This window comes from Saccopteryx leptura, chromosome 2, assembly GCF_036850995.1.
Source record: "Saccopteryx leptura isolate mSacLep1 chromosome 2, mSacLep1_pri_phased_curated, whole genome shotgun sequence".
Classification (NCBI taxonomy): domain Eukaryota; kingdom Metazoa; phylum Chordata; class Mammalia; order Chiroptera; family Emballonuridae; genus Saccopteryx; species Saccopteryx leptura.
Genome location: NC_089504.1, coordinates 17,409,783 through 17,429,040, shown reverse-complemented (window position 1 = coordinate 17,429,040; position 19,258 = coordinate 17,409,783). Strand labels below are relative to the sequence as shown.

The window sequence follows — 19,258 nt, the reverse complement described above, 5'->3', positions numbered from 1 at the left end:
TAGGTTAGGTTCTTTGTGTGTTTATCTCAAATGCTAATGATAGCGCACTTGGGCAGAAAAACAAACTTAGGCCAGTGGGATTCTTGGAATATAAGTCCTATCTGCTAACGAAAGAATCTATCCATCCACAGGACCTCAGACAGAGAGGTCTTAATAGGCACAGATGTTACAAGTACTAGCCTCTCATGCAGGGTCCAAAAACCTAGAACCAGAGCTTCCTTCTCTGATCTAGCAGAGGGACCACAGTCTTCTGATACTCCCTCCCCACCTTTGGCCCCTATAACCCATACATCTTTAAAACCTGAGGCTCAGAAAGGGAAAAGAATCACCCAATATCACACAGCAAATTGGTGGTGAAGTTTACAGAAGAAATCTAACTCTCTAGAGCGAGTGAAAGTGATTCACTTCTCATTACAGATACTTCTGTGCAGAGAGCTAACCAGCCCGGCCATTCAGGAAGGCTGAACACCTCCTTGCTAAACTGTCTTAGGATGGCGAGGGAAAGATTTCGTGTTATTTCTCTGTGAAAGTACACATTCTGCCAAAGAGTGGGTGACCGTATGTGACAGAAACTGTGCCTGTGAAATAGATCAAGATACAGGAACCCAGGAATTTAAGACATGAACTGAGATATGGATTGAAGCAGAAAGAACACAATCAGAAATTGAAGCTTAGAGAGAAGGAGAGAGGTGGACAGAAAGATGCTGAAATAAAGATGCAGGGAATAAGACCCAAGCGGCATAGAAACATGGTGAGGAAGTAGAGCCAGACACTTAGAGGACTGAAGAGGAAAAAAAAAACCCAGTATGACTGAAGAAAGAACTAGCACAGATGATGTGGAGGCAGGAGAAACCAAGAATGAGAGAAGCCAGCCACCAGGGTGGTTCTTGCAGCCAGCCAGCAGCCAGCAGCCAGCAGCAGGGGGCATCAGAACTCCACGGATAGTAAAAGATGATCTTGAGAGGAAGACCGTATTAGAGGAGAGTGAGAAGAGAACATGTGAGAGAAATCGGAGGTAGAGGAAAGAGGTGACAAACCCTCTGTGTAACTTTGAAATGAGGACAGTGAGTGGAATGGCCCTTCTTCAAGGACCCTGCCTCCGTGGCATGGTGACCCCCCACACCCCAGCATCTTCCTGTTTCCTGTTGGCACTGAACATGTGTAAGTCGTTTGCACTGATGTCAAAGACTTTCTCAAACAAAATGTGTCCAAGGGACTAAGCCTGTGCTTGGGTCGCTTGATTCGCATGTAGGCAGAACTCATTCAGTTACAAGTGGCATATCTATCTGAAACTAGCTTTTCCAAACATTTCCCCCTAATTCACCTCTCTCAGAAGAGAATTATTAAGAGCATACTTGGATAGCTGGAAGAAAAGAAAGCAATTTTATGAAAAACGGTGAGCCTTGGGGAGAAAAACCTCAGGACTCGAAACACTGTGTTTTGGTTTTGTCTTTTCGCCTCATTCTTCAGCAGTAGGTCTTCCCAGCCTTCCTCTAGGCAGTCCTTTCATCTGAGGGGTCTTCCTCAAGCTCTTACCACTCCCAATTTCAGTTTTTACAAAATTCCGAAGGAGGTTTCTAACTGGCTCAGTTTGGATCATGTGCCACTCTTCGGACCAATCACAGTCACCAAGGGAAGGGCACTCTGATTGACCCAAGCCTGAGCGACACCCTCTCTTGTGTAAGGCTGGAGTTGAGGGAAGATGCATGGGTACCAGAGGCTGCTGTCAGACGGAGGGACTGGAATCGTGATCCCTGAAGCCACGCCAATGTAGGTCTACCAAGCACATCTTGAAGAAGTAGGTTGACTGTTACTCTGAGCTCCTTGTCGCCATCTATCAAATGGCCTCAGTTATACCTGCCTTGCCCTTCTCCAGGAGTTATAGTGGTCAGATTGAAATAGACCGAATCATAACACCTTCTACTAACGGGTCTGCAGATTCAAGTGGCAATATAAAATAGACTGAATATGAGAGTCAGGAGATTTGGGTGCTAGTTTGACTGACATAAATATATGATCAGCAATATGAATTTGAGGAAGTTCTTTATCTTGAAACATTTAAATATCCTTCACTGTAAATTATAGAGGTTTACTGAGTCAGTTTATTTTTTTTTAACTTTTATTTATTTGGTGGTCGTTAATCCACCTTTGAGTATCTGAAAAGAGATGGGTGCCTGTATTTTCCCCCTCCCTCAATGTCAGACAGTTCACAAGTCCTCTCCAAGCTTATCCTCAGACTCCCTGAGAAGTGTTCCTGCATTATATCGCGTTCAAGGTGAATCTGCTTCTCCTCAACTGGGCGGAAAGGGGCTGCATTCTCAGTGGTAAAGACAGTTCTGTGAGTCAAGCAAACAGACATCTCTCTTTTTTTTTGGTTTAAATTCCATCACCAGAAGTATCATGCACGTTTCTCATTATCTCCTTCCTCCAGACTATTCCTTCTCTTCTCTTCCTTTTCAGCCTTCACCACCTCATCTTTCCTCCTCGACAACTAGTCGAGTGTGGGTGTGATGGAAGTTTTTTCCATCTGTGTTAGCAAAGAGAGTGTTGTTATCAGGGAAATGGATGGGACATATATCAACCCTTATCTCCATCTCCAAAAACTTACATGGTTTCTTTCCCCCAACCAAAATAAATCAAAGGAGAGGAATTTTAATTGTAGTCACCAGTTGGTGAATTCAATACTTGGACGAGCCTCCGGTGCTAACAGCCTCGTCGGAATGGCTTGCCTCTCTGGACAGGGGGATAATGGGATTGCGAGAGTGGGCGGGGCAGAACTCTGACGATTACAGCGGCAGGTCCCTGGTGGAAGGAAACATTCCAGGCCTGTTGAGCGTGAAGGCCAGAGAAACACTGCCTCGCATCAGGGTTGTCTCCACTCAGCTCCATCAAGAACAGATTTGCCAAGGGACTCAGGGCAGCTAGCTGCTCACCCTGGCTTTGCCCACACAGGTCTGAGATGGATGTTGTGCGTCAGTCATTCCCCTGGATCAATCAGTCTGGAGAAGTGGACAGAGCTCTAACTTGGGCCTCAGAGAGCTTTGGACTTTATCTGCTCTCACTATTAATTGGTGAAGCTTTCCAGTTAATAAATATCCACTGAGTGCCTGTTACATGCCAGATAGTGGGGATATATCAGCAAAACACAAAGATTTAAAGCCAAGTTAAACACGCACTTAGCCTGTGACCAAGCAGTCCTACTCCAAAGTGTTTACCTAAGAAAGGGGAAATATGTTCACCAAAAGACTTGCACGGTTGGAAAGTCAAAGCAGCTTCATTCATAATCCAAAACTGGCTACAACCTAACTATTCATCCTAAGGCGATGGACCATCAAATGGTGGCATGTTCCTCACAAGGGAATACTACTTAGTAACAAAAAGAAACTACTGACATTCTGAAGAACATGAATGGACCCTTGAAAACATAATATTGAGCAAAGGGAGCCAGATACAGAAGAAGCTATACTGGGTGATTCCATTGACGTGAATTCTAGAAAAGGAGAGCCTAAGCTATGGTTACAGAACTCAGGTCCGTTTGTTGCCTGGGATGCAGAGTGGGACACAGAGCACTGTCTGGAGTGATAAAAATGGTCTGTATCTGATGACAGTAGGTTTGTCAAAACACATGAAGTATGCATTAAAAAGAATACCTTTAATTTCATAAGAAGTGAAATTCTATAAAATTACATTAAAAAAATGTTTCCAGTCCACAGAGAGCTCTGTTCTAGTGTTGTCAAAAGGTAGATTAATTGAAAACTTACCTAATGGTATAGCACAGGGGTAGTCAACCTTTTTATACCTACCACCCACTTTTGTGTCTCTGTTAGTAGTAAAATTTTCTAACTGCCCACCGGTTCCACAGTCATGGTGATTTATAAAGTAGGGAAGTAACTTTACTTTATAAAATTGATAAAGCAGAGTTACAGCAAGTTAAAGCATATAATAATAATTACTTACCAAGTACTTTATGTCAGATATTTGCTAAGTTTGGTGGAATAAATCTTTATAAAACAACTTACTATAGTTAAATCTATCTTTTTATTTATACTTTGGTTGCTCCGCTACCACCCACCATGAAAGCTGGAACGCCCACTAGTGGGCGGTAGGGACCAGGTTGACCACCACTGGTATAGCAGGTGGCCAATTGGCATTAAGATGAAAAACAAAGAGGTTTAAGGGCTCAGTGAGTGGCAGAGGAGGGAGGGCTGCTTTCTTTCATGTGGAGGGATCAGAGAAGGCGTTCTTAGAAGCTGACATTCGAGAAGACCTGAATGAAGTGGAAATGGGAGCCATGTGAGGGAAGACATCTGGACCAAAGGCGTGCAAAGGCCCGGGAGCACAGGCACATGTATCCTAAACAACAAAAGGCAAAAAGGCTCGGCAGGAGGTTCGAGCAGAGTGGGCACAGTGGAGAGCAGTGAGGTTTGACTCAAGTTCTTAGAAGCAGAAAATAACCTAACACATCAGGCCTTTGAGGCCACTGCCTGGACTTCAGCTTCCTGAGTGTAGTGGGGCAAAGAAAACAAAAACAAAAATAAAAAACATGAAGATGATTCTACTTGAGGACCTACACTGGTTAAGTGAGGTTTCAAAAGCTTCATTCTTGGAGAAGATAATACAATACATATGGCTTGGAGACCATCTGGAAGGCTAGGCAAAAGATCATGTGACCTAAGTGGAGGCGATGGAATATAATCAGACTCTGGATGTATTCTGAAGGTAGAACTAACTATATTTTTTATAAAAACTTGCTATGAGCGGATGAGAAAGAGAGTCATCATTGATGCCTTCCATGTTAACCCTGACGTCTGTGAGGAGGGAGTAACATTGTGTGACATTTGTCAAGATACTAACTTTTCTCACTTTCAGTCTAAATCCTGCTTCATCTAGTTCCACGGTGGGGTCAGAGAGAATATAAATGGAGTGCCAAAGACTGGAGAAATTCCGTATCTTAATATGTCCTTGTTCTTCATTAGCGAGTTGAAAATATTCTATTTTGTAGAGGACTTTCAATCATGTTGGTTCATGATTATACCTTCTAAATATCTGAGAGCATCCTTGCAGCCATTGTGCGGGACTAACCAGCACTTAACGAGGTGGAGTAATTTACTCAATGTCCGATAGGATGGCAAAGGGCTAGACCCCCATGCAGATGTCTTACTGCCATCATAAACTCTGCTGCCCTGACTCCAAACTAACTGCCCGCTCTGTATATCCCAGGTCTTCTATAGATGCTTAATTCAATTTAAACAAATGATTCTCAAACATCAAATTTATCAAACAGCAATACTAAGGAGAAAATAATAAGCCATTTTCATTGAACTCCATGTCCTCTCTCTGTCTCCTCTTCTCCAAAGGAAAATCATATTGATAGTAACTAAAATTTTTTTTATTATTACCTCTTTGCCAAATAAGTTATATTACATTCTTTTTTTCCTGGCATAATTTCATCTAATAATCACATCCTCCCTGTAAAGTAGATTTTCTCATTCCTGTTTTAAAAATGAGAATGAGGCTTTAAAAATTTAAGTAACATGTAAGATTAAACATCCAGTTATCAAAAGAACCCATTAGATTTGTTTGACTAGAAAACTGTTATCCATGACACAATGTCGCCTCTGTCAGTTCCCTGATCCCTTGTCACGGTCGAATACAAACAGCAGGCCATCCGTGCATCATTAGCAGCAATGACAGCCCAAGAATGTGGGAGAATGTGACATATTGAAGAACCCAATGGCTCTTGAATGTCTGAATCCCAAGAAGTTCTCAGGTCCGCCGCTGATCGCAGCAAGGTCAAGCTTTGGAGAAATGGGATAGCCAGTGAGTTCTGAGCCCCCAACACAGAGGCCAGGGGAGTCCCAGCGGCTTGCCAAAAGTGAGAGGTTGCTCAGCTCAGATTTGGAGCCTTCTGCAGCCTCTGCGGAGACACCATTAGGCAAATGAGCTGGTCTGAGGGAGGCCGATAAGGCTCGGGGAGAGAATGTGTGAGTCTTTCCAGAGAGGGTCTTTTGAAGCAGCCACGGAACAATGAAGCTGCTGGCCTGAGATAGGAAGGGGCTTGAAAAATAACCAATTGAGGGCCTCTTCCTTAATTCCTCGGAGCTGAATTCTATCAGGAAGGCCACTCACGCTCACAGAAAGCTGTAATTGCTCATGATGGGACATACATTATCAGTGAGACAGCAGTGGCTGCTCAGGTCTAAACATTCAGGATCCTGTCTACAGACACGTTTCTCACTGTGCAGCCTGCCTGTTCCGTGCACACAGCTTCTTTAAGTTCCTAAGCATCTGGACCATCTGACAATCATGCTTGCCAGAGACTATTCCTTTCTTCCAGAAAGTCTGAGCTTTCAGTGATCCCTCGGGAGGACAGCAGTGGCTACACCTGTCTCCCTCGTGCCAGCAGTAAGAAGGATGCATCAAGGGCACATGATTACCTGCCCACCCTGTCCCCTCTAGATGGATGGTTGGAAAACTTGTTGTCAGGAGTATTGACTCCTCAAACTTTTTCTCCCTCTGAGCTCTTCTCTTGGTCATTGGAAGAACAATGGCTTTGGAACCAGAATACCGCAGTTCCAATCCTGTCTCTTTCTTTTATTTAAACCTTACATAACTATAACTCATGACCTTTTTTTTTTTTTTTTTTTTTCCGAAGCTGGAAACGGGGAGGCAGTCAGACAGACTCCCGCATGTGCCCGACCGGGGTCCACCCGGCATGCCCACCAGGGGGCGATGTTCTGCCCCTCTGGGGCATCACTCTGTTGCATCCAGAGCCATTCTAGCGCCTGAAGCAGAGGCCACAGAGCCATCCCCAGCGCCCAGGCCATCTTTGCTCCAATGGAGCCTCGGCTGTGGGAGGGGAAAAGAGAGAGAGGAAGGAGAGGGGGAGGGGTGGAGAAGCAGATGGGCGCTTCTCCTATGTGCCCTGGCCGGGAACCAAACCCGGGACTTCTGCACGCCAGGCCGACGCTCTACCGCTGAGCCAACCGGCCAGGGCACTCATGACATTTAATGGGGATTCAGTTTTCTTATTCCTTAAATGGAAATCATGGCCTTATTTCACAGGGCTGTAGGAGGCTAAAATTACAGCAATAATTTTAAGGAGCCTCACATAGTTTCTGGTATATGCTTGTAGCCCTAGTCACATTGGACTTATTTTAATTCTCAAGTTTGCCAGGTGCTCTCTCATTCCAGGGCTTCCCTCCCTCCTACACTGTTGTTTCCTGCTCTGCACCCCCAACACATTCCTTCTTCTGGCTTTCATTTGCTCATCCTTCCCAGATAAGATTAGATATCATTTCCTCTGGGAGGTCTTGTTTGATCTTTTCTCTGAGTCTGGTAGAGAGGCCCCTCTCCAGGTTCCCGAAGTACTCTGATCTTCCCTATTGTAGATCTTACTAAAGTGACAAGCATCTTGGTCATCTTCCGCACTACATATGAACCCATGAGAGCAAGGGCTGTATCAACAAAACCAATGTCAAGGTTACATGCTCTCCTGCTTTATAGAACTCCTCTCTATGCTTTAGCAACCTCTGACTCTCCTAATTAAATTAATATCCCCATGAAGTTGTATTAAATAGATCATAAAAAATTAAAAAATTAATGTTCAAAAAGGTTAAGAGAAATTCATTCAAATTATACTTGCTATTTGATACTTTGATTACCTAATACTAGCTAGAATTTGATCCCAGTTATGTGTAATAACAAAAGGGAAACATTCATTAAAAATTTTTAAGTGTTACACGTATTAAGGGTTTACACTACAACCATATTACATAGGTATTATCACAATCTGTATTTTACAGACACCACTGTTAAAAAAAAACTCACACAAGGACAACTGAATAATAATTGTTAAGATTAAACTTGGTTTCATTAGACTTGGGAACCCAGCTCGCCCGTCTGTGACTCACACTCTCTTTCAAAGCCACAGTAAGTTCCACTGCAGCAAAAAAATTCTTTCTCTGCTCCAAGCAAACTTTTGCTTTTTAAACTTAGAAATGAACTCATTTTTACTTATTCTATTCTCCATAGATAAAAATTTCCTGTTCAATATTTCTGTAAACAAACATATGACACTTGAATGTGGCTGCCAAGAAGTTTAAACATTTTAACTAAGAATACCATGAAATGGGAAACTTCTGGGTAACGAATGAATCACAGAGAATGGATTTACCATCTCTGTCCAAAGGTTAACACTTACATTTTATTGCAAGCTTATATTCAGAGAAGAAGATGGCAAACAATAGCCAAGGATCCTGCAACTCTTGCATCACAGGAAATTTGGGAGAGTTTTAATTGTTAACGCAGGAAAAAGATCACCAGTGTGTGTGTGTGTGTGTGTGTGTGCATGTGTGCATGTGTGCATGGGGAAGTGAGCAATGACCTATTCTTAAGAGTTTTATTGACCCTTAAACACATATTTGATTGACTAATATGCTAGTACATTGATTGGAGGGTGTTTAATGACCTCACTCACATGTCTAACAGTTCTTTGGGGCTATTGACATGGGCACCTCAGTTCTCCTTTATGAAACCTCCCCACATGTCTACCTGAGGCTTCCACACATGGAGGTTGGGTTCTAAGAGATTGGGAGAGAAAGTTTAAAGCTTTCTTGAGAGTTCAAAAATCACACAACATTTCGTCTACTGGTGGAAGCGTGTCCCAGACTAGTGTAGAGTTAAAGGAGTTCAACACTTTCAGGTGGTAGAGAAATAGACTGCACCTCCTGATGGCAGGGTGGGCAATGCCACATCACAAAGGTACATGCGTAGAGGAATTTGTGGCCATATTCTGTAATCGATTACACTGGAAAGGGGACATCTCTTTGGCAGCTTACCTAAATTCTTATAGACCTTGGACCAATCATGATAATTATCACTATGGTAGTCTAATATATGTGTCCCCCAATTTCCATAGTTTAATACCTACTCTTTATCTTTGTTTTCCATAGCAATATATCTTATTAAGTGATTGACTTAGGGTGAATTGTTTCATACATTTGATCTTCAGATTCTTCATTTATAAAATTAAGAAGTTAGTCATGATCTGTCTTATAGTTTTTGAAATGTCTTATGGTTCTAGCTATGTCTTATGGCTATGAAAAATTCAATGAGACAATCTAGGAATGATTAGCAATGGTCAATATTATGAGATTTTAGTGACTCTTTTTGCACAAAGCATCAAGAAAGGAAAATCTGGGTGATCATATTTCCTGAACTCCTAATCCTCAAAAAAACATTTAAGAACTATTTCAATGCATGAGTACTGAATACAGTTTAGACTTTGAAATACTGGTTTTAAAAGACTATTATATCTCGTTTATTACAAAGGAGTAGATTCTGAAGTTAAAACTGTCCCAGAAAATTTAGTTGGTTTAATTACCATGTTGTGATAGGAAGGCTCTATTCAATTCTGTGTCAAGTCAAAGAGTCTGAGAACACCGAGGTGCTGTTCAAACCTTAAAACATGCCTCCATGGTTTGTCTACTCACCTGATTTTTATACTAAAATTATTTAAAGAAATTTTAAATCCTTTAGGGAATTTGTTTCAATGCCTCTGAGGCAGCAAGGAGTGATCTGAGGGAATTATCATTTATCATACTGTTCCTCTGTCCCCAACATCCTACATGTGATGGCTCACTAACTTTTCTCAGTGAAGCGGTTACGAATGAGCATACCTAGGCTTCTCGCCACTGGCTCAAGGGTTCCGATTGTTTGTATCAGCTCATTGATTCAAACTCAGATTTCCTAACACCAAAGTCTTACATTCCCAGTGTTCAATGCGACTTCTCAGAGAAGCAAAGGGCTTCAAGATGTAAGCCTCTTGTAGAAAAGAAATCCGGAGGAATTGAGGATGAGGTGGTCACTGTAGGACAAGGACTCAGACTGAAACCTTCGGGGTCTCTGGGAAAAACAAAGAGAGTGCCTACTGATGCAGCCTGTGCCACAGAAACTGAATCAAGAGCAGGAAAGATAGTAATAAAAGGTCCCTTCGATTCTTTGGAGTGGCCTCTCATTAGTAATCCAGCGGCTTCAGGGTATCTGCCACATTTTCCTTCCACTCTGCATTTTAGGGAAGCAGAAGAGAAAGATAGTTTTGAACAGAGAGCTCCCAGGATTCTATTGGTCATATACATATTTCACTTCTTAAAAGCTGCCGACAAACAGCGAGATTCGTTTTGGTGCCAGCCGACCATAAATTTATATGCTTGTTAATGCAGCTTCCTCAGTTCATGTTTTTGCTAACTAGGAGCATCAAAATGTCAATCTGTCCCCAGGGGTGTATCAACCTCATGATCTGAAGTCGGTAACAAGATTAGAGTTTGGATTGCTCAGGAGCACACGCTGCCTCCAGGATCAGGCATACTGAAATCTGAATATCATAATAGAACAAGATTTGTAGAACCGCAGACTCATAGACTCTTAGAGGTAGATGGACCCCTAGGGTTTATCCTGCCTTGTTTGGCTTTTTTTTTTTCTCACACCTCCATAACTTAAACTACCTTTTATATAGTCAGATGAACCCAAAATCTGGTAGTATCTTAACTTAATGGTGAACATCCTAGTTCATTGAAAGACAAAAAGAGAAAAAGAGATTGGGTCAAGGGGTATGATTCAGTTTGGTACTGAGAGGCCCTTGGCAAAAAACAAAGACATAAATGTTGGTATGATTCCAGCCTTAACACAGTAGTGTGGTATTTTTCTTTATTTGTTTATTTAAGTGTATGTTTGCTTCTCTCTTTCTGATTTCTGCATTTTATTTGGAGAATCATCCCTCCTCCACTCTCTGAGGGTATTCTGGAGGAGGGCCAAACCCGTTCCCTGGCTCCTATCTGAGAATTGGCTGATTTCATCTTCCCAGCCATACTTCATGAATAATCACGGAACTCCCATCAGTCACGTGAGAGTGAACACTGGACTTAGATTACACATGTAGGAAAAAGGTATCTTCTTTTCCCCAAAGACAGTGATCTAGTGAAATATTAGCATGATATTGTAGTTCCCTTATGGTCATCTTGTGATGAAAGCCTAATTAAGAATGAAGCTACCGGAGAGAAAAGCAAAACTGAAATGCTCAGAGAAAAAAGCTTGATGTGGAGGGTGGGGGCGGGTTACAGATGGGGCACCTCCCATTCCTCAATCCCCTGCAGTGAGGCGGGGAAGTGTGACCAGGTCAGGTCGGTGCTCTATGATATGAGTAGGAGTGGCATACCCTCCAAAGAGGTGATGAGTTGCTAAGCCAAAAAAAGAAGGTGACTCAGAGTTATCAAATAGCATGGAACCCAGCCGTTCAAATCTTAGGTATCACCCAATAAAAATGAAAGCATAGGTCCATACAAAGGCTTCTATGCAAATATTTATAGTATTTTTATTCATAACAGTCAAAAACTGGAAGCAACCCAAGTGCTTATCAATAGGTGATTAAAGATATTCTCCTTGGTTTATAAAATGGAACACCACTCAGCATTAAAGGGATAAATAATTGATACAGCAAATGGGAGTGAATCTCAAAATAACTATGTTGAGTTAAAGAAGACAGCCAAAAAAAGAATACCAGGTGAATGATTCCATTTATAAAAACTTCTAGAGAATGCAAAAGGAACAAGAGTAACAGAAAGTAGGTCAACGGTTGCCTGAGGACAGACGTGAGGGGCAAGGGTTGAGTTCGTGAGGGACTGCAGAGGATTTGGGTGAAACTTCAGGAGGCAGTGGATCTTAATTGCCTTGAGTGTGGTAATGGTGATTGTGGTGATGCATATGTCAAAATGCATTAAACTGTACAATTCAAATATGTGTGGTTTATTGTAAGTCCCTATTACTGCAATCAAGCTGTTAAAGACAAAGAAGATGGAGCCCGTGTCGCCTAGCAGAGCAGAGGAACCCTCCCACCAACAGCTAGCCCATATTTGATATGTGTGTCGCCGCAATAAAGCTGCAAAACAAAATCACTCCAAAATTCAGTGGTTTAAACATTGACCGTTTACGGTCACATTTGAAAGTCTGTGGATTAATTGCAATTTAGCTGGGTTAGGCTGGACTCCAGGATCCAGGCTGAAGATTGGGTTTAGCTCTGTTTCCTGGGTTTCTTATTCTCCTTATAGCAGAAGCTCTTCAGGCCCTGAGATATGCTCTGTGTAACCCAGCCGGGAGCCAGGTGGATGGGCAATGGCTGCCTTGGCCATATTCTTTGCATGGTATGTCGTTAGAGTGTGACGGCTCAAGCCAAACTGCATATGCATGTGCATGAGCTTTGCTCAGGTGATGTTTGCCATTGCTCCGTTGGCCAAACAAGTCATAGTTAAACCCAGCTTCAGTGGGGTGAAGAATACACTCAATCACAGTGGGAGGGAAAGGAAAGTGAATATGCATTGAATAATAATTTAGCAATGCATGTGCCATAAGCCCAAAAGCAATTGTTTGAATGTTAAACCACCGAGATACATGGGAGTGCATTGTTTTCACACATGACTTCCTTTCCACCCTAAGAATAACCTCAGATGCGCACTGGAATCCAATGCTAAGTGGAAGTTTTAATTTTTACAGCTAATACATTTATTTACTTGATTCCTTTTTGAGTTAGACTTTTCTCACGTGAGACCAAAGTCCCCTTGGTATTTTAGTTGCATAAACAATGACTAAGAAAGAGCAGAGTCCAATCACATAAACCATAGCTATCATTATTTGAGCACCTACTACGTACCAGTCACTTCACATTAACTGTTTCATTGATGCCTCATCATATGCAGCAAGGTCAGTATTATAGACTAATCTTTTATTGAGAAGACTGAGGTTCAACGTCTCAAAGAAAAAAAAAAAGATGGCGCTAAGAAGCAAATCCAAGTCTGTCAAAACCAGGACATATTCTCTGTCCAATTTATCATGCAATTTTTTTTTTTTTTTTTTTTTTTGCTCATGAGACAAAACAAAACATGGCACCAAAGGCATTTACGACTATTTCTCTGTCTCCAGACAAAGCTGTAGCTAATTTCTTCCTGAGAGATAAACATCTATTCTGTGCGCTTTAACTCTCTCCTACCACCTTCCTGAATTGTTGTCAGAACTTAACTCCTGTCCGATCTGAAAATTCTTCCTTGGTCTAAACAGTGTGTTCATGCACTGAATGTGCTGTTCGGGCTTGAAACCCCTGATCGTCCCTCTTCCCTTTAGTGGCTGTGAGAACACTGAAAACCCCAGAACCCTTCAGTGCCTCAGTTTCTTCCTTTACGAAATGAGAAATCGATGTTATCTCCTGCCTACCTGATTGGAAAGTGGAATATGATACACTGAAATCAGTTTCTAAATTATAAAGTGCTTTAAAATATTATGTAGGATTAATATGATCATCTTAATGAAAGTCACTAATAATGATTCAGAGAAACTAATCTCTCTTGGTAGAATTTTAATTGTTATGGCAGCTGGTTTTGTTGCGCGGGAGGATTATTTATAGAGAGAAGAGGGCATTCTTGCCAAATGGCTCTTAATTTCGATCTTCCAGACAAGCCTTGTCTCTGGTTTCATTTAAGACAGTAACTTCCGCTACATCTGGTGCATTCAACACCATAGCTGGCCCTAAGGTCTCTAATTACCCACAGCTCTCTCCCACAGTCTGTAGCCTGCTTCATGGTCACCAAAAGGTTTCCCAATCCTGGCTGTGATGCATTCTCTTTCCTCTAAGAGGTCTTTATTAACTCCTCTGCCTCTGCTGAGTCCTGGAGGCCAGGTATGTGATTAATGGCCCCTGAATTATGATCCAACTAGAAAGGCTGTTGGTGAAAATTTATACTCCGAGTGGTGAGCTAGAATTCTTTCAACCCAGGTCCTCAACAGTCAGTGCACAATTTAATTGTGAAGAGTGGTAGTTAATGACCACACAGGGAAAGAGGGTGAAACAGGAGCTGGGAGTCCGGGCGGAAGGCCAGTGCTCCCAGCAGTAAAGTTACATCGGGAAGGGATGAATCACAGAGGAGACAAATTACAGCACTGGAATGGGATTTTCGTCAACATTATGTTTTATCAATAAGGAAATCAAGGCACAAAGAGACCAATGAGTAAAGACAATAGTAACAACAACAACTGCCTTTTTGTTTTAGTACTTTTCACATATCAAGCTCCAGGTAGGATTTTTTTTTTTTAGAAGGAGAGCACACAAAGCTAATCTCAAAAACAATACAGGAAACTTATATACCATCTTCTTTATTTCACAGAAGAGAAAGTTGTGGCTCACTGAGATCAAGTGAGTTGTTTTAAGGTTATGCAGCAAGTCATGGTCCTGGGTTTATAACCTGGGTCTGGCTAGACTTCAACATCTCTGCCCCTCGCAGTGTAGCCAGACGTGCTCTTACTGTTATTCTCTGCTGCTACCACCAGGGTAGAGTTTTCTGTATGCCAGACTTTATGTATACATTTATTGCTGCTGTACCCATTCTATCAAGGAGGAAACTGAGATTTGGTAAGGGTAAACAATGTGCCTGGCCTGACCAAGTGATGGCGCAGTGGAAAGAGCATCAGACTGGGATGCGGAGAACCCAGGTTCGAAACCCCAAGGTCGCCAGCTTGAGAAAGGGGTCACTTGACCTGACCTTTGGTGGTGCAGTGGATCAAGCGTCGACCTGGAATGCTGAGTTCACTGGTTCAAAACCCTGGGCTTGTCTGATCAAGGCACATATGGAGTTGATGCTTCCTGCTCCTCCTCCCTTTCTCTTTCTCTCTCTCTCTTTTTTCTCTAAAAAAATGAATAAATAAAAAAATAAAAATAATTTTAAAAAAAGGAGTCACTTGCTCTGCTGCAGCCACCCAGTCAAGGCACATATTAGAAAGCAATTGATAAATAACTGAGGTGCCACAATGAAAAATTGATGCTTCTCATCTCTCTCCCTTCCTGTCTGTCTGTCCCTTTCTCTGTCTCTCTATTTCTGTCTCTATCACCAAAAAACAAACAAATAAAAAACATACCATGTGCCTAAAGCCCTACAGGGAGCAAGAGGCAGAACTGGGATTCAAACCCAGGTCTGTTTGACTCCAGGGATATTTATCTTTTTTTTTTTTTTTTTTTTTTTTTTTTTATTTTTCTGAAGCTGGAAACGGGGAGAGACAGTCAGACAGACTCCCGCATGTGCCCGACCGGGATCCACCCGGCACGCCCACCAGGGGTGACGCTCTGCCCACCAGGGGGCGATGCTCTGCCCCTCCGGGGAGTTGCTCTGCCGCGACCAGAGCCACTCTAGCGCCTGGGGCAGAGGCCAAGGAGCCATCCCCAGGGCCCGGGCCATCTTTTGCTCCAATGGAGCCTTGGCTGCGGGAGGGGAAGAGAGAGACAGAGAGGAAGGAGGGGGGGTGGAGAAGCAAATGGGCGCTTCTCCTATGTGCCCTGGCCGGGAATCGAACCTGGGTCCCCCGCACGCCAGGCCGATGCTCTACCGCTGAGCCAACCGGCCAGGGCCCAGGGATATTTATCTTAACCACTACCATAACCAGCTTCAGTTGCCACTAATCTCCAACACTGTCACCATGTACTCAATACTATGATTGAAAACTCATCTTTTAAGACACAAGACTATTTGAAATGCTGCCTGAAGGTATTAGGAAGACATGAGTTGGGGGCAACAAGGGCAGCATTAAAAGGATGTGTATGTTTCTGTTACCCCTGCATGAATATATGCAATCAGTGGCAAGAAGGAGACTTTATTCTGATAATTGACTATGACATTTATGAACCCATGGAGTACACAGATATAAAGAGTTCAAAGTAAATGCACTTCCTACATTGGAAGAACCCTGGTGCTTAATAAAACATTGTCCTTCCAGCTGATTGGGAAATTGGATGAACCAGGCTGCCAAAATGCATGTGGACCTCTGAGCCCTGCTAAGCTTCCCTGAGTAAATAAATTGAGGAAATAGAGAATCTTTTTTACTTGCAAATAAAAACAAGAAAATTAATATCTTTTGCATAATTGCTACAAAAGACCCCAACAAGCCATTTCCATCTGCAATTTCATATTTCAATAAAGTTTTATTTATTTTCATTTGCAAATGAATTTGCTTTTTGCAAAGAGAAGACTGTTGCTCAGACTGGTGCCAGATGGTTGGGAGGAGCTCCCCTTCCCAACAACGGCCTTGATGTTGACCAGGAGACCTCTGAGCTTGTTTCCTTGTGTTCTCCATTCCACCTGCTCCTGCTTACTCTTGTAGTCGTAATTTTCTTTCCACCCAATTGCCTTATTTCATAAATGGAGACTGTAAGTGTGCTAGCATTTATTCATTCAACAAATATTTATGGAATGCCTACTATGGGCCAATAACTCTTTCTAAATACCGCAGGTACGGCAATAACAGAGCAGGCAAGAATACTTGCATTCTAGAATGAAAGATCCAGAAAAATACGTGTGTTTGTTCAGAGTACATGTTTTGGGGGGGAGGTATAGGCAGCATTGAAACATTCCACAACAGTGGATAAACATGCATGGAGGTACCGATGGGAAGACGATCTTGGAACACATTAAATAGTGTTCTGGCATGGAGCAGACAAGTGAAGAAATGGGAGAGAAGTCAGGGAAGGTGGCAGGAGCCAGTGACCGTGTGGATCTTGCAAACTGTATCAGGTGTATGAGAGACGGCATGTTGCCATGAGACAAACAAACTCGAGATCCATAGAGGCTTTCCTTGACAGGCAAGGCAGAAGAAATTCCTTTGAAATGGTGTTTGGACATTAACTGGATTGCTCAATTCCTGTCACTTATAGTTTTTATTCTTCAGTTTCTGTAAGTTGTGGTGGAGTGGGGGCACCTCATGTGACTCAGAGTCCTTGAATGATCAAATCTGATCTTGACCCAGCCAGTGCTCATGAAAGTTTCAAAGAAAAGATCTTTGGGAGGAGAGGGAACAAAGTGCACTCTAGATGTTCTTTATTCCAAATCCCGAAGTGGTTGTGGTCTGAGCAGGGCTACACACGTGACGACTTTTGCCTACGCCAAGGTGATCACTTCTGCGATGAGAAAAGGAAAGTCCAAAGGAAAGTCAAGAAGGGATACACATGGGAGCTCAAGTATTTTCTCCCCAAGGCCGAGAGCTTCGCTGTTTGAATCTATCGGTATACAAGATTTCCTTGGTTCTGTCAACTTTCCAGGTAGATGAAGGTTGGTCAGTTTCAACTATAGCTTTTTATATATATCTATAAGAAACATAGATAGAAAAACAGAGAGGATAAGAAAGAGTATAGGCGAGAGAGACATTTGATCTCAAGGTCACAGAAAAAGATGTTTATCTCAAGCCTCCCAGGATGCAGTTAATAACCAATAACCCCCTGGAAGAAGCTCTGAGGCCACCTTATACCTTGGTCTAATTTGCCCCTTTGGGACACTTGGACCTTATAGTTTTGGTCAAATCAGAGTATAAGGGAAATTTCAAGAGGTAGAGTCCATGCTATTATGACAGGTGGTACCTTAATGCAAATCACTAGAAAAAGTAAAGATGAAGACCTTATTTCCACTCAGTTTTGTAGATCAATCCATCACCAAAAAAATAACATGTCCAATTTTAGTATTTTTTTTTTTTTTGTATTTTTCTGAAGCTGGAAACGGGGAGAGACAGTCAGACAGACTTCCGCATGCGCCTGACCGGGATCCACCCGGCACGCCCACCAGGGGTGACGCTCTGCCCACCAGGAGGCGATGCTCTGCCCCTCTGGGGCATCGCTCTGCCGCGACCAGAGCCACTCTAGCGCCTGGGGCAGAGGCCAAGGAGCCATCCCCAGCGCCCGGGCCATCTTTGCTCCAATGGAGCCTTGGCTGCGGGAGAGGAAGAGAGAGACAGAGAGGAAGGGCAGGGGGTGGAGAAGCAAATGGGCGCTTCTCCTATGTGCCCTGGCCGGGAATCGAACCCGGGTCCCCCGCACGCCAGGCCGACGCTCTACTGCTGAGTCAACCGGCCAGGGCCCAATTTTAGTATTGATAAGACCAAGTACAATTTCTTTAAAAGTAGAATTGTTAGTTGGATGTATCACTAAATGTTAAAATGGGGTAAAGGAAACTTTTCTCCAGCTTTGGGGGTCCAGGTTTATGTAGTGCTGGGAGGGACATCAAGATAGAATTTAATCTGTGGTGTCCTATGTGGAGTCCTGGGTCTGTTTCTTTTTTCAATAGTGCTTGGATGGAACAGACCCAGGGACACCCTTTCTTCAGCCTCTGACCACGTCCAACCTCTTTTCCAGTGGCCACTGTTAGAACCACCTCAGCCATCCTTGGCCTCTGAGACCAGCTAATCCAGTTTTTATGAGCTTAACTCCTTCTTCCACTTCCAGTTTTTATGAGCTCCCAAATTTATCACTTATTCCACCCAGGTTAGGGCTGCCGTCAGCCGCCTGGTCAACTTGCACCTGTGGGCCTCCCACACCTGCCTCTCTCTGGGCTTCTATGTGGACAATGCCCAGGTGGCTCTGCAGGGCGTGGGCTGCTCTCTCTCCAGCTGGCCGAGGAGAAACATGAGGGTGCCCAGTGTCCCTTAAAGGTACAAAAGCAGTGTGGTGGCCGCGTTCTTTCAGAACGTGCAGAAGCCTTCCCGAGATGAGAGGGGTAGGACTCCGAGTGCCATGGAGGCCGCCATGCCCGTGGAGAAGACCCTGAACCGGGCACTTGTGGATCCGCAGGCCCCAGGTTCTCCCCACACAGACCCTCCCTCTGTGACTTCCGGGGGCACCAGTTCCTGGATGAGCAGGTGAAACTCATCAAGAAGATGGGCCACCGCGGGCCAACCTCTGCAGGCTGGCCAACCCCAGGCTGCGCTGGGTGAGTCTCTCTTCTGAGGCTCCTCCTCAAGCATGACTGGGAGCCTGTGGAGCCCAAGGCCTTTGAGGGACCCATCTGCATCCCCTCGTGTCTGGCTGCTGCCTGAGCCCCTCCCTGCAACCTTTTAACTGCCCTGGAGCCCTCTCCCATGCGTTGGACCAAACGGAAACGATAAAGCTTTTTTTGCAGAGAGAATTTCATTGAGTCCCTGCATCCATTTAGCAGATTAATGCATTAGAAGTGAATTAGAACCCAGCTGCTTCAGATTCCCTGGTCGGGGTTGTCTCAACAGCACCACGTCCCTCCTTCCAAGAAAGACTAGGACAGAAGGCATGTGGCATAGTGTTTGGACACTTTCCAAATGGTTGGAAGCCTGGCCCAAGCTACCTCAATATGGAGCTGCTTACCTGGTGATAAATGTTGTTATTAGCATTCATGGCACTTACCATTCGGTGCTTATAAAGAAGGACAGTAAT

The 19,258-nt window shown here is 43.5% G+C and overlaps 1 pseudogene; it reads left to right on the top strand.

The window, feature by feature from the left end:
* The first annotated feature begins 806 nt into the window (after positions 1-806).
* On the top strand, positions 807-18,888 carry LOC136391218 (ferritin light chain pseudogene; annotated as a pseudogene).
* The last annotated feature ends 370 nt before the right edge of the window (positions 18,889-19,258 follow it).